General features: G+C 46.2%; 1 protein-coding gene across 12 annotated transcripts in view; it reads left to right on the top strand.

Moving 5' to 3' along the window:
• The first annotated feature begins 1,068 nt into the window (after window positions 1–1,068).
• Window positions 1,069–16,299, top strand: part of ZNF875 (zinc finger protein 875) — an 81,513-nt gene continuing 66,282 nt past the window's right edge. For 5 of the 12 annotated variants that reach the window (XR_010153848.1, XM_063801571.1, XM_063801576.1 and 2 more), the window contains exons 1-3: window positions 1,078–1,378; window positions 2,327–2,550; window positions 13,723–13,836. The gene's annotated coding sequence lies outside the window, so the exon portion shown is untranslated. Of the gene's footprint in view, window positions 1,379–2,326; window positions 2,551–5,648; window positions 5,823–6,930; window positions 7,905–13,722; window positions 13,837–15,870; window positions 15,976–16,299 lie in introns of those variants that run through there. The other 7 variants (XR_010153849.1, XR_010153850.1, XR_010153846.1 and 4 more) reach the window with 7 other exon arrangements.

A 16,299-nucleotide genomic window follows, 5' to 3' on the forward strand; every position in this document is an offset into this window, starting at 1 on the left:
CTCTGCCTAGGAAAGCCAGGTATTGTCCAAGATTTCTCCCCATGTGATAGCCTGAGATATGGCCTCCTGGGAAGGGAAAGACCTGACCATCCCCCAGCCTGACACCCGTAAAGGGTCTGTGCTGAGGAGGATTAGTAAAAGAGGAAGGCCTCTTTGCAGTTGAGGTAAGAGGAAGGCATCTGTCTCCTGCTCGTCCCTGGGCAATAGAATGTCTTGGTGTAAAACCCGATTGTATGTTCTATTTACTGAGATAGGAGAAAACATCCTTAGGGCTGGAGGTGAGACACGCTGGCAGCAATACTGCTCTTTAATGCACCGAGATGTTTGTATAAGTGCACATCAAGGCACAGCACCTTTCCTTAAACTTATTTATGACACAGAGACCTTTGTTCACGTTTTCCTGCTGGCCCTCTCCCCACTATTACCCTATTGGCCTGCCACATCCCCCTCTCCGAGATGGTAGAGAAAATGATCAATAAATACTGAGGGAACTCAGAGACCAGTGTCCGTGTAGGTCCTCCGTGTGCTGAGCGCCGGTCCCCTGGGCCTACTTTTCTTTCTCTATACTTTGTCTCTGTGTCTCTTTCTTTTCTCAGTCTCTCGTTCCACCTGACGAGAAATACCCACAGGTGTGGAGGGGCAGGCCACCCCTTCAATAATTTACTAGCCTGTTCGTTGACAACAAGACTGGTGGTGCAGAAGGTTGGGTCTTGGTGTTCACCGGGTGGCAGGCATGGGCCAGGTGGGAGGGTCTCCAGCGCCTGGTGCAAATCTCCAAGAAAGTGCAGGAAACAGCACCAAGGGTGATTGTAAAGTTTTGATTTGGCGCGGCAGGTAGCCATTCCAGCGCAAAAGTGCACAGGAAAGCTTTTGCTGTGCTTGTAGGCAGGTAGGCCCCAAGCACTTCTTATTGGCTAATGTGGAGGGAACCTGCACATCCATTGGCTGAAAGCTTCGTCTATTTGAGGCTGACTGAAAGCGTTCCTTTCTTCTGTGTTGCCTGGAAACGGACTGTCTGCCTAGTAACATCTGATCGCGTTTCCCATTGGCCGCCGTTTCCGGAAGCCCGCCCTCCCATTTCCGGAAGCCTGGCTTAAGGTTGGTCTGCAGGTGGCCTCCAGGTGCAAAGTGGGAAGTGTGAGTCCTCAGTCTTGGGCTATTCGGCCACGTGCCTGCCGGACATGGGACGCTGGAGGGTCAGCAGCGTGGAGTCCTGGCCTTTTGCGTCCACGGGTGGGAAATTGGCCATTGCCACGGCGGGAACTGGGACTCAGGCTGCCTCCCGGCCGTTTCTCATCAGTCCACTGGACTCGTGGGCGCTCGCACTGGCGCTGATGTAGTTTCCTGACCTCTGACCCGTATTGTCTCCAGATTAAAGGTAAAAACGGGGCTTTTTCAGCCCACTCGGGTAAAACGCCTTTTGATTTCTAGGCAGGTGTTTTGTTGCACGCCTGGAAGGGAGGGAGTGACCCGCAGGTTGAGGTTTATTAAAATACATTCCTGGTTTATGTTATGTTTATAATAACCTTTACAAAATCTCACTTTTTGCCAGTTGTATTATTTAGTGGACTGTCTCTGATAAGGACAGCCAGTTAAAATGGAATTTTGTTGTTGCTAATTAAACCAATTTTTAGTTTTGGTGTTTGTCCTAACAGCAACAACTTCTCAGGCTTTATAAAACCATATTTCTTGGGGGAGATTTCTGTGTAAGGCACAGCGAGTTAGTTTGGAATTGTTCTAAAGGAAGTAAGTTCCTGGTTTTGATATCTTAGTAGTGTAATGCCCAACCTGGTTTTTACTAACCCTGTTTTTAGATTCTCCCTTTCCTTAAATCACCTAGCCTTGTTTCCACCTGAATTGACTCTCCCTTAGCTAAGAGCGCCAGATGGACTCCATCTTGGCTCTTTCACTGGCAGCCCCTTCCTCAGGGACTTAACTTGTGCAAGCTGATTCCCAGCACATCCAAGAATGCAATTAACTGATAAGATACTGTGGCAAGCTATATCCGCAGTTCCCAGGAATTCTTCCAATTGATTACACCCAAAAGCCCCGCATCTATCACTTTGTAATAATCTTAAAGCCCCTGCACCTGGAACTATTAACTTTCCTGTAACCATTTATCCTTTTAACTTTTTTGCCTACTTTATTTCTGTAAAATTGTTTTAACTAGACCTCCCCTCCCCTTTCTAAACCAAAGTATAAAAGAAGATCTAGCCCCTTCTTCAGAGCGGAGAGAATTTTGAGCATTAGCCATCTCTTGGCGGCCAGCTAAATAAATGGACTTTTAATTTGTCTCAAAGTGTGGCGTTTTCTCTAACTCGCTCAGGTACGACATTTGGAGGCCCCAGCGAGAAACGCCACCGGGCGAGAGCCGGGCCCGCTGTGTGCTCCCCCGGAAGGACAGCCAGCTTGTAGGGGGGAGCGCCACCTGAAAAAAAATTTCCAGGTCCCCAAAGGGTGACCGTCTTCCGGAGGACAGCGGATCGACTACCATGTGGGTGCCCACAAAAATTCCACCTCTGAGTCCTCAACTGCTGACCCCGGGGTCAGGTAGGTCAGATTTGACTTTGGTTCTGGCAGAGGGAAGCGACCCTGATGAGGGTGTCCCTCTTTTGACTCTGCCCATTTCTCTAGGATGCTAGAGGGTAGAGCCCTGGTTTTCTGCTAGACGCCTCTGTGTCTCTGTCTGGGAGGGAAGTGGCCCTGACAGGGGCCATCCCTTGAGTCAGTCCACATCCCAGGATGCTGGGGGACTGAGTCCTGGTTTCTGGCAGACTGGTCTCTCTCTCTCTTTTTCTATCTCTAATATTTCCTTGTTCAGGTTTCTTGGAGAATCTCTGGGAAAGAAAAAAGAAAAGAAAAACTGTTATAAACTCTGTGTGAATGGTGAATGAATGGGGGAGGCCAAGGGCTTGCGCTTGTCCTCCAGTTTGTAGCTCCACGGCGAAAGCTACGGAGTTCGAGTGGGCCCTCACCTGCGGTTCCGTGGCGACCTCATAAGGCTTAAGGCAGCATCGGGCATAGCTCGATCCGAGCCGGGGGTTTATACCGGCCTGTCAATGCTAAGAGGAGCCCAAGTCCCCTAAGGGGGAGCGGCCAGACGGGCATCTGACTGATCCCATCACGGGACCCCCTCCTCTTGTTTGTCTAAAAAAAAAAAAAAGAAGAAGAAACTGTCATAACTGTTTACATGCCCTAGGGTCAACTGTTTGTTTTATGTTTATTGTTCTGTTCGGTGTCTATTGTCTTGTTTAGTGGTTGTCAAGGTTTTGCATGTCAGGACGTCGATATTGCCCAAGACGTCTGGGTAAGAACTTCTGCAAGGTCCTTAGTGCCGATTTTTTGTCACAGGAGGTTAAATTTCTCATCAATCATTTAGGCTGGCCACCACAGTCCTGTCTTTTCTGCCAGAAGCAAGTCAGGTGTTGTTACGGGAATGAGTGTAAAAAAACATTCGCCTGATTGGGATTTCTGGCACCATGATGGTTGTGGGTATTTAGATTGTCATACCCCACATCCAGGTTGATTGGCCCTCCTCTAAACTAAACTGGTGGTGGGTTCAAAACAGCCACCCTGCAGATTTCCTTGCTCACCTCTTTGGTCATTCTGTAACTTTTCCTGTGCCCTTAAATAGCACACTGTGTAGGGAAACCTACCCTCGTACTGCTTTACTTCGTTTAGATTCTTACTCTGTTCCTCTGTGGCTACTCTCCCATCTTAAAAACGATCCAAGTGGTCCTTTTCCTCCTCCCTGCCCCTTACCCCGCACATCTCGTTTTCCAGTGCGACAGCAAGTTCAGCGTCTCCAGGACTTGGCTCTGCTCTCACTCCTTGAACCCTTAAAAGAAAAAGCTGGGTTTGAGCTATCTGCCTTTGAGTCATGGAGACACAAAAGGTATTTAGGGTACAGATCTAGAAGAAGAGAGAGAACACCTAGATCCAACCGACCCAGGAGATCTCGGGCTGGCCTCTAGTCCTCCTCCCTCAATCTTAAAGCTACAGTGATGTGGCAAGTGGTATTTAGCTGTTGTGGTTTTTCTGCTCTTTCTGGTCATGTTGATTCTGTTCTTTCAATACTCCAGCCCCCCAGGGAGTGAGTTTCTCTGTCTGTGCTGGGTTTGATATCTATGTTCAAATCTTATTAAATTGCCTTCAAAAAAAAAAAAAAAAAAAAGGGAAACACTTCCTCCCAGCCTTGTAGGGGTTGGAGCCCTCTCCAGTATATGCTGCAGAATTTTTCTCTCGGTTTCTCAGAGGATTATGGAGTCCACCTTTAAAAAGGCAAGCTCTGGACACTCTGCAAAGTAGAATGGCCAAAGTTTGGAGTTGAGTGGCCCCCTGAAGGGTCACTGAACCTCACAATTGTTCAAGGTGTGTGGCGGGTTGTTACTGAAACTCCCGGCCTCCTGGATCAGTTTCCCTACATTGATCAATGGCTGAGTTTGGTCAGGAGCCCCCCCTCCATGGCTCCACTCATGCACCATTCATAATTTTACCTCCAAGGCCCTCCTGAGCCAGACCGCGTTTTCGCCTCGACCCTCAGCCGGTTCGGCTCCCCCTGTACTGCCTCTCCCTGAAGAAGAGGAGAGTCTCCCTCACCCAGTCCCACCGCCTTAAAACCAGCCTACTCCCTTAGGGTCATCCCATGTCTCCTCGGCTATGTCCCCTGTAGGCTCATCACCCATTGCCTCTTGGTTGCAACCGTGGCGGGAGGAAGTAGCCCCTCTACTACCACTGAGAGAGGCACAAGTCCCTCTGGGTGATGAGTGCTCCACCCCCTTCCTGGTTTATGTCCCTTCTTTCTACTTCTGACTTGTATAATTGGAAAACCCATAATCCTCCCTTCTCTGAAAAGCCTCAGGCTTTGACCTCACTGATGGAGTCTGTACTCTGGACACATTGGCCCACCTGGGATGACTGTCAACAGCTCCTTTTGACCCTTTTCACCTCTGAAGAGAGGGAAAGTATCCAAAGAGAGGCCAAAAAGTACAACCTCACATCAACCAATAGGCCGGAGGAGGAAGCTAGAGGAATAGTGAATTAGAGACCCAATTGGGACCTAATTGGGACCCAAATTTCTCAAGTGGAGGGAGAACTTTTGACGATTTCCACCGGTATCTCCTCGTGGGTATTCAGGGAGCTGCTCAGAAACCTATAAACTTGTCTAAGGCGACTGAAGTCGTCCAGGGGCATGATGAGTCACCAGGAGCGTTTTTAGAGCACCTCCAGGAGGCTTATCAGATTTACACCCCTTTTGACCTGGCAGACCCCGAAAATAGCCATGCTCTTAATTTGGCATTTGTGGCTCAGGCAGCCCCAGATAGTAAAAGGAAACTCCAAAAACTAGAGGGATTTTGCTGGAATGAATACCAGTCAGCTTTTAGAGATAGCTCAAAAGGTTTTTGACAATCAAGAGGTTGAAAAACAAAAACAAGCAGCTCAGGCAGCTGATAAAAGCCACTGATAAAGCATCCTGGAGTATCAGAGTTTCCTGTTAGATCAGCCTCATTTGACTTCTCCTCCCACATGGTGTTTAAATCCAGCTACACTACTTCCTGACTCAGACTCCACTATTCCTGTTCATGACTGTCAGGAACTGTTGGAAACTACTGAAACTGGCCGACCTGATCTTCAAAATGTTTCCCTAGGAAAGGTGGATGCCACCGTGTTCACAGACAGTAGCAGCTTCCTCGAGAAGGGACTACGAAAGGCCGGTGCAGCTGTTACCACGGAGACAGATGTGTTGTGGGCTTAGGCTTTACCAGCAAACACCTCAGCACAAAAGCCTGAATTGATCACCCTCACTCAGGCTCTCCGATGGGGTAAGGATATTAACGTTAACACTGACAGCAGGTATGCCTTTGCTACTGTGCATGTACGTGGAGCCATCTACCAGGAGCGTGGGCTACTCACCTCAGCAGGTGGCTGTAATCCACTGTAAAGGACATCAAAAGGAAAACACGGCCGTTGCCCGTGGTAACCAGAAAGCTGATTCAGCAGCTCAAGATGCAGTGTGACTTTCAGTCACGCCTCAAAACTTGCTGCCCACAGTCTCCTTTCCACAGCCAGATCTGCCTGACAATCCCGCATACTCAACAGAAGAAGAAAACTGGCCTCAGATCTCAGAGCCAATAAAAATCAGGAAGGTTGGTGGATTCTTCCTGACTCTAGAATCTTCATACCCCGAACTCTTGGGAAAACTTTAATCAGTCACCTACAGTCTACCACCCATTTAGGAGGAGCAAAGCTACCTCAGCTCCTCCGGAGCTGTTTTAAGATCCCCCATCTTCAAAGCCTAACAGATCAAGCAGCTCTCCGGTGCACAACCTGCGCCCAGGTAAATGCCAAAAAAGGTCCTAAACCCAGCCCAGGCCACCGTCTCCGAGAAAACTCACCAGGAGAAAAGTGGGAAATTGACTTTACAGAAGTAAAAGCACACCGGGCTGGGTACAAATACCTTCTAGTACTGGTAGACACCTTCTCTGGATGGACTGAAGCATTTGCTACCAAAAACGAAACTGTCAATATGGTAGTTAAGTTTTTACTCAATGAAATCATCCCTCGACATGGGCTGCCTGTTGCCATAGGGTCTGATAATGGACTGGGCTTCACCTCGTCTATAGTTTAGTCAGTCAGTAAGGCGTTAAACATTCAATGGAAGCTCCATTGTTCCTATCGACCCCAGAGCTCTGGGCAGGTAGAACGCATGAACCGCACCCAAAAAACACTCTTACAAAATTAATCTTAGAAACTGGTGTAAATTGTGTAAGTCTCCTTCCTTTAGCCCTACTTAGAGTAAGGTGCACCCCTTACTGGGCTGGGTTCTCACCTTTTGAAATCATGTATGGGAGGGCGCCGCCTATCTTGCCTAAGCTAAGAGATGCCCAATTGGCAAAAATATCACAAACTAATTTATTACAGTAACTACAGTCTCCCCAACAGGTACAAGATATCATCCTGCCACTTGTTCGAGGAACCCATCCGAATCCAATTCCTGACCAGACAGGGTCCTGCCATTCGTTCCAGCCAGGAGACCTAGTGTTTGTTAAAAAGTTCAGAGAGAAGGACTCCCTCCTGCTTGGAAGAGACCTCACACCGTCATCACGATGCCAACGGCTCTGAAGGTGGATGGCATTCCTGCTTGGATTCATCACTCCCGCATCAAAAAGGCCAACAGAGCCCAACTGGAAACATGGGTCCCCAGGGCTGGGTCAGGCCCCTTAAAACTGCACCTAAGTTGGGTGAAGCCATTAGATTAATTATTTTTCTTAATTTTGTAAAACAATGCATAGCTTCTGTCAAACTTATGTATCTTAAGACTCAATATAACCCCCTTGTTATAACCGAGGAATCAATGATTTGATTCCCCAAAAACACAAGTGGGGAATGTAGTGTCCAACCTGGTTTTTACTAACCCTGTTTTTAGACTCTCCCTTTTCCTTTAATCACCTAGCCTTGTTTCCACCTGAATTGACTCTCCCTTAGCTAAGAGTGCCAGATGGACTCCATCTTGGCTCTTTCACTGGCAGCCCCTTCCTCAAGGACTTAACTTGTGCAAGCTGACTCCCAGCACATCCAAGAATGCAATTAACTGATAAGATACTGTGGCAAGCTATATCCGCAATTCCCAGGAATTCGTCTGATTGATAACGCCCAAAGCCCCCGGTCTATCACCTTGTAATAGTCTTAAAGCCCCTGCACCTGGAACTATTAACTTTCCTGTAACCATTTATCCTTTTAACTTTTTTGCCTACTTTATTTCTGTAAAATTGTTTTAACTAGACCCCCCCTCTCCTTTCTAAACCAAAGTATAAAAGCAAATCTAGCCCCTTCTTCAGGGCTGAGAGCATTTTGAGCATTAGCCGTCTCTTGGCCACCGGCTAAATAAACGGATTCTTAATTTGTCTCAGTGTGGCGTTTTCTCTAACTCGCTCAGGTACAACAGTGGTAGTATTTTCCCCAACGTCTTATTTTTAGGGCACGTATGTAGAGTAACTTTTATGAAAGAAACCAGTTAAGGAGGTTTTGGGATTTCCTTTATCAACTGTAATACTGGTTTTGATTATTTATTTATTTATTTATTTGAGAAGGAGTTTCACTCTTGTTGCCCAGGCTGGAGTGCAATGGTGCGATCTTGGCTCACTGCAACTTCCGACTCCCAGGTTCAAGCGATTCTCCTGCCTCAGCCTCGAGAGTAGCTGGGATTATAGGCATGCGCCACCACACCCAGCTAATTTTGTATTTTTAGTAGAGATGGGGTTTCTTCATGTTGGTCAAGCTGGTCTGGAACTCCCCGCCTTGGGTGATCTGCCCGCCTCGGCCTCCGAAAGTGCTGGGATTACAGGTGTGATCCACCACACCCAGCCGATTTATATGTATATAAATCACATTCCTCTAACCAAAATGTAGTGTTTGCTTCCATCTTGAATATAGGCTGTAGACCCCATGGGTATGGGGCATTGTTAGCAGTGAGACCACAGCAGTTTTTATGTCATCTGACAGCATCTCCAAATAGCCTTCATGGTTGTCACTGCTTCCCAAGACAATTCCAAATAACAGTTCCCAGTGATGACGTGCTACTTGCTATTGTTACTTAATGTGTTAAGGTGGCTGTTACAGACACTATTACTATGTCAGGAATTACACCAAAATTTAGTGGCTCAAACAATCATTTTATTATGTTTGTGGATTCTCATGGTCAGGTCAGGATTTCAGACAGGGCACAAGGGTAGCCCACTTGTCTCTGTCTATGATGTGTGGCCTCAGCACAGGAGACTCAACAGCTGGGGTCTGGAACCATTTGGAGGCTTGTTCCCTCACATCTGATACCTGGCTTGGAATGTTGGAACAGGGGGTGAGCTGAGACTGAGTGCCTATATGTAGTGTTTCCATATGGCCTTGACTTCCTTACAGCCTGGCAGCCTCAGGGTAGTCAGAATTCTTAGGAGGCACAGGGCTCCAGGACAGATGCTGAGTGGTCTTTTATGAGGTAGCACAGCAAATCCACCCAGGATGGGGAGACAGGACATTGTTTCTGCCTCCCAAAGGGAGGAGTGGCAAGAAATGTTCAGCTATTTTTTAAAACTATCACAGCAATATTAATATGTCAGAAAAAATTAAAGCATCCTGATAGCTGCATTTCTAAGTAATTGGTCTCCTTTGAAATTCTATGAATTGTGTTTTTTTATAGTTTATGGCATTATTCTGAGGAGGGGTCAAAGACTCTCCCATATGTTAGAAGGGTCCTGCACAGAACAGGCTCACCCCCGCCCACGTCCCCCAGTGTTTGAAATGCATAGTGTTTGCTCTAGTTTATTGGTTAGGGCAGGACTTTCTCATTTGTTTTAGATCTAACAGCAGTTTAGAAATTGGCCTGTAACTTTTTTTTGGCCTGATTTCCTTCTGTTTGTGCTGATATTCTCACCTCAGTAGGAATCGGGAGCTTCTTTTGCTGTTCTTCTGTTTTGGATGCATTGGAAGGTAAGTTTCCTTGTGAACCATATTTTGGACTCATTTTGTAGGCTTTGCCAAATGGCCTTTTTACCCTCCTATAATGCATTTTCTTTGGATATTCTCAAAGATTCTCAGGGATATTTCCATATTTTACTATTCATGAGTTTAGAAGAGTGTTTACTTTCCTGAGTTTTCATTTTCTTCTTTTTCTTCCGTTGTATGTAATTTACAGAGCAAATACCCGCCAGAGAGGATACCGTAAGGGATGTGGAAAGTGAGTTTCTTTGCGCTTATCCAGTGAGGTTGATTTTCAGTCAATGAGCATTCAGTATATGCCTGGGACTCTGGCTTTATTTTTTAGCTTTGTGATGCCAAACCCATCAATGAACTTCTCTGTATATTTGATTCATCATGAAATGGTGACACTGAGGGCGGCTGATTTCCAGGTTTACATCAGTTGCCCCAGGGGAAGTGCCTGGCCCTTGTCTGGTTGTTGCTGCTCTAACTTTGCCCTGTTAATTGAAGAAATGCGGCTGTAAACACTTCCTGGGGTGTTGCTGATATTCACTGTCCTCACAGTTTACAGAGAAGCCCATATTTTCAGCCTCTTCCTCTGCTTTCTGTCTTTTCTGAACCATCTCACCCGACCTGGTGTAATCTTCATTGTGTGTGAGTTTGCACAGATGTAACATCTCCTCAAAGCCTAGTGCCCACCTCCCACCTCCACGAAAATCTGGAGCTCAGGAACCACCACTCTCCCCAACCCATTGCAAGCTTGAACATTCGATGGTGAAAACCCTGCCCTGAGTTTGTATTATGGTGGGTTCTCTTGGGTCTTGTTCTCTGTGGGTCTGTCCTGCGCTATAGTGTGTGGAGCCGGGGGGATTTTCACTGTGTTCCTAAAGGAAGGCCACAAGGAGTTGTTGGGCAAATGGTCTGATATTTCCTTTTTTTTTTTTTGAAACAGAGTCTCACTCTGTTTCCCAGGCTGGAGTTCTGTGGCATCGTGTTGGCTCACTGCAACCTCCATCTCCTGGGTTCAAGCAATTCTCTTGCCTCAGCCTCCAGAGTAGCTGGGATTACAGGTGCCCACCACCACACCCGGCTAATTTTTTTATATTTTTAGTAGACATGGGGTTTCACCATGTTGCCCAGTCCAGTCTCAAACTTCTGGCTCAAGCAGTCCTCCCGCCTTGGCCTTCCAAAGTGCTGGGATTACAGATGTGAGCCACCACACTGGCCCATTCTTTCTTTTATACTGAGTATTCAGAATTTTTTTAAAATGTGTTTTCCACTTACAGCATTTCTCAGGTTGGACTAGCCATCTTTCAAGTGCTCAGCACCCACATGTGGCAAGCGGCTGCCTTATTGGACAGCACAGCTCTGGAGGGTGATTTTATGTACATCCCCACTGCTCTCTCTGCCTCCTTTATTCCCATCTACCCCACACCCCTGCAGTCTGTGACTATCGTGTCCCTCTCTCCTCTCTTCCTGTCTCTCGTAATTCTTTAATATGGAGAATTATTTCCAATTCCTTAACATCCTGCCCTGATTTTTTTCTGTCTTACATTCAAGGGTCACAGTTTTCCTCTCACCCTCAATTCAGTCTTTTCCCATAACATGTGACGTGCCTTTTTGTCTTGGTTGGGTATTTATTTGCAATACAAGAATGATTGTTTTCTTTGATACATTAGTGACTTACATAGTTTTCATGTTTTTTTGAGTACCTCTTTCTTGACAGAATTTCAAATTAATTCTAGAGTTAAACTAGAAATCTTTTTTTTTTTTTTTTTTTTTTGAGACACAGTCTTCCTATGGCACCCAGTCTGGAGTGCAGTGGTGCAATCTCAGCTCACTACAACCTCTGCCTTCCAGATTCAAGTGATTCTCCTGCCTCAGCCTCCCGAGTAGCCGGGATTACAGATGTGCACCACCACGCCTGGCTAATTTTTGTCTTTTTAGTAGAGACAGTTTTTTGCCATTTTGGCTAGGCTGGTCTCGAACTCCTGACCTCAAGTGATCTGCCCGCCTCAGCTTCCCAAAGTGCTGGGATTACAGGGGTGAGCCACTGTGCCCAACCTAGAAAGCTTATTTTATTTTATTATTATAATTAATTTTATTTTTTTGAGATGGAGTCTCACTCTGTTGCCCAGGCTGGAGTGCAGTGGCACAATCTCTGCTCACTGCAAGCTCCACCTCCCAGGTTCACGTCATTCTCCTCCCTCAGCCTCCTGAGTAGCTGTGACTACAGGCACCCGCCACCACACCTGGCTAATTTTTTGTATTTTTCATGGAGACAGGGTTTCACCATGTTAGCCAGGATGGTCTCAATTTCCTGACCTCGTGATCCACCCGCCGTGGCCTCCCAAAGTGCTGGGATTACAGGCGTGAGCCACCGCGCCTGGCCTATAATTAATTTTTTTGAGATGGAGTCTCACTCTGTCTCCCAGGCTGGAGTACAATGGCACATCTTGGACCCCTGCAACCTCTGCCTCCTGGGTTCAAGCAGTTCTCTCTGCCTCAGCCTCTCGAGTAGCTGGGATTACAGGTGCCCACCACCATGCCCAGCTAATTTTTGTATTTTTAGTAGAGACGGGGTTTCACCATGTTGGCCAGGCTGGTCTCGAACTCCTAACCTCAGGTGATCCGCCCGCCTCGGCCTCCCAAAGTGTGAGATTACAGGCATCAGCCACTGCACCCGGCCAGAAAGCTTATTTTAAAAGGTGTGTATAGAGCCCCTTATGTTTCTGCTTGATTTTTTAAATAACATATTTAGGTCTATATATTTTAGGATGTAATATCTCACTGTATGTGTTGCTTTGCATCATTGAACATTTTTGGTAATTCTATATATTTTAGATATTTCATTAAACTAATACAGAATTTCATATTCAGGGCCAGGCGTAGTGGCTCATGCCTGTAATCCCAGCACTTTGAGAGTCCAAGGCGGGCGCATCACCTGAGGTCAGGGGTTCGAGACCATCCTGGCCAACAAGGGAAAACCCCATTTCTATTAAAAATACAAAATTAGCCGGGTGTGTTGTTGCACGCCTGTAATCCCAGCTACTTGGAAGGCTGAGGCAGGAGAATCGCATGACCCCGGGGGCAGAGACTGCAGTGAGCTGAGATCTCGCCACTTCACTCCAGCCTGGGCCACAGAGCAAGACTCCTTCTCAAAAAAAAAAAAAAAATCATATTCGCTCATATCAAAAATGAAAATTTATTTTTGCAAATTTCTAAGTGATAGAATTATTTTAATGTAGGAAAGGTTCATCAAAAATGGGTGTAGTGATTGTGTTCTTTCCTATGCTCGAATGGAAAATGATGAGGGGACATGATGTTAGAGTTGCAGTGAGAAGGGGTGGAAAAGAGGGATTCCAGAGTGCCAGGCACACAGGTTTTCTGGAAGGTTTACATGAGGACTGCTGTGGTTTGAATGTGTTCCCCGAAGTTCATGTGTTGGAAACTCAACCCCTAATGCAACAGTGTTGACCAGTGGAACCTTTAAGAGGTGATTAGGTCATGAAGGCTCTGCCCTCATGAATGGATGAAGCTAGAGTGGGTTAGTTATCTTGGGAGGGGGTTCCTGATAAAAGGATGAGGTTGGCTTCCTTCCCTTTCTCTTTCCCCCTCCCCCCTCTCACATGTGGTCACTCTCTTGCCCTTCCACCTTCCACCATAGGACGGCATAGCAAGACCTTCACCAGATGCAGGCCCCTCACTTTCCCAGTGTTCACAACCGTAAACCAAGTGAACTCTTGCTTATAAATCACCCAGTCTGTGGTATTCTGTTACAGCAACACAAACAGACTAAGGGACACTCAGTGGGCTCTTCTCTCTACCTGATGGAGCACTCCCTGCATGGTGCCTTGTATTTGTAGACATGATGTTGTAAATGCTTTTTGAATGTCTTGAAGGCTTTTATGTTTGAGGAGGTTACAGAGAAGCACCTACAGGCTTCAGGTCCCTTCTTCTGTTGCTTCTTTGCTCTTTAGTACCTCCCCTAACCTGGTTTTAAATTAGATCATAGTGTGGTCCTTGGACCAACAGTATCAATAGCACCTGAAAATCATGCTGGAAATACAGATTCACAGGCTGCTCCCCAGAATACTGAAGCAGAAACTCTAGGAGAGCCAACAATCTGTATTTAACAAGTCCCCAGGTGAGTCTGATGCACACAGAAATGTGAGCTGCTGTATTAGATGGTGTTGAGTTCATGCCACCGAATCACTGACACACACGTCTGCTCACTGCTTGCTCTTTGCACAGGCCCCTGGATCCTCCTGGAATCCCCGATCCCTGTTGCTCCCTGGCGGAGTTTTCTAGTCCCTCTTACTTGAAGCATGTCTTTCAGAGCCCGGCACCACCCATCTTGAGTATCTGGTGAGTTCTGTGGTCTGCATGTCCATGTTTGGGACATTCTGGGAAGGGTGGCCCAGGCTGTGATTTGCCATCTACTGCAGGCTATGGATGGTATTCAGAAGGGAGGGGAGATGCTGTGTGCGTGTTCTGAAGGGTTTCCCACTAAATGGAGAGACTGACTCTCTCCATAAGTATTTGATTTTTACTTTATCTCCTCGTTGACTTCACAGTGTCAGTGCAGTTTGTGTAAACATCTCTATGGGGTGATGCATGCAGATAAATGTTTATGTGAACATATAAAGTCTGCATGTGTGGGTGAACACTCCACATCAGGTCATTGTCCATCATTACATATCTATGGTGTCTGGCTCATTCGTCTCGTTTTCTGTCATTTTACCTACTTTTACCTGAAGTACAATGACTATTTAATAACTATTAAATGTTTCATTTCAGCTACACCTCTATGGTATTTTTTCACCTCATATCTTACCTTCCTCCCTCACTGGACTTCAGTGTGGGACATGCAGGTCTCAGGCCTTCTGGGAAGTCCCAGCTTTTCTTGAATGTTTTCTCTCTCTGGCCAGCTCAGGCTGGAGCAGTGGGTGTTGGTGCCATCCTGTGGCTATAGGTGATAAGCCGGCTGTTCTTCATTGACCCGGTCTTACCTTGAACCCTGGAGTTCTCACATGCATGGATTTAAATGCTGTGTCTTTCTAAGGGCACATTATGGCCATTTTCCTTATCTCCCTCCCAAGGGGCTGTTTCCTGTGTTTATTGACTCCCTGTTTAAAAAACATATATATATATATAGATGAATTAGGTTGTACCCCATAAATTGCATGTTTGAAAAATATTTCAAAGAATAGTTTATTTTTTTCTTGCTGATTTTTATGTATCTTCTAAATTGTATATATTTATGGGGTATAAAATGATGTTGTGATTTTTCAATACAGTGTGGAATGAGAATCAAATTAACCTATCCGTTACCTCAAGTACTTGACTTTTTGTGATGAGAAGGCTGTTTATCACTTTCACTCACCAGCTCCTGCTGTCTTCCATGCTGGGGACAGGAAAGGCTCCATGCTTGACTTTCCCTCCTGTTTTCTTATCTGCTGTCAACCCCTGAATGTACCCTCCAGGATCGCCTTCTATACCTTCTACATCTAGCTCGATCGTTGTGCACCCACCTTCCTCCCAGGGACTGTCCTTAGGGAGTGACTTTATGCACAAACTTCACATGCTCTTCCTGCCTCCTTCATCCCCAGAAGCCCCCATCTCAGCCCCATCTGATTATTTCTTCCCTCTCTCATTTCCTGTTATTCTGTTGGTTTTCTAACCTGAAGGGTAACTTCTTACTCCTTAGTTTTTTGCCTTAATTTCTAAGTCATAGGCTACTTTCAAGCTAAAAGTTTTCCTCCAGCCATGGTTTTAGTCTCATTCTATAAGTCTTGCTAGGTAGTTTATTCATTGGAAATTTTTTGTTTTTGAGACAGAGTCTCGCTCTATCACCCAGGCTGTAGTATAGTGGTGCCATCTCAGCTCACTGCAACCTCCGGTTCCCGGGCTCAAGCAGTTCTCTTTCCTCAGCCTCCTGAGTAGCTGGGATTATGGGTGCGTGCCACCACACCCAGCTAATTTTTGTATTTTTAGTAGAGACGGCATTTCACCATGTCAGCCAGGTTGGTCTCGAACTCGTGACCTCAAGTGATCCGCCCGCCTTGGCCTCCCAAAATACTGGGATTACAGGGGTGAGTCACCGCACCCCACCCCTTGGCACTATATTTAAGTGATGATATTTTTGGACACTGAGGTAGCCTCATTCCACAGGTTTAGATCTGAAGCATTTTCACTATTGCTTCTTTCCATGTATTTCCTGGTTTGCAGGTCAGTTTCTTCTTTTAATTCGTCATTGACACAGTGGTTTATATGGCTTTTAATTTCAAAAGATTTTTTAAAATATCTTTTTGCCGATTTTTATCTATGTTAATTTTAACTAGACATGTTCCCTGGAAGGACATCACTAGTTTTTTTTTTTTCACTCTGTTTATAATTTAGATGGATTTTCACATCTCAAGCCAGCTGAGAGTATGGGAAATAGGACTCGTTAAAGCACAGATATCACACAAGTGATTCAGATTCACGAGGGTAACCCAGATGAAGGTATATCGTTGTACCTGGCCCGCATCACTTAGTAACTGTCACCTTTGATTTATTGATTTACTTGAGATGGAGTTTGGTTCTGTACCCGAGGCTGGAGTGCAATGGCGTGATCTCTGCTCACTACAACCTCTGCCTCCCAGGTTCAGAGTGATTCTCCTGCCTCAGCCTCTTTAGCTGGGATTACAGGCACCCACCAACATGCCCAGCTAATTTTTGTATTTTTAGTAGAGAGGAGCTTTCACCATAATGGCCAGGCTGGTCTTGAACCTCAAATGATCTGCCCACCATGGCCTCCCAAAGTGCTAGGATTACAGGCTGGAGCTA

Source organism: Pan troglodytes, chromosome 20 (genome assembly GCF_028858775.2).
Source record: "Pan troglodytes isolate AG18354 chromosome 20, NHGRI_mPanTro3-v2.0_pri, whole genome shotgun sequence".
In the NCBI taxonomy this organism is placed as follows: domain Eukaryota; kingdom Metazoa; phylum Chordata; class Mammalia; order Primates; family Hominidae; genus Pan; species Pan troglodytes.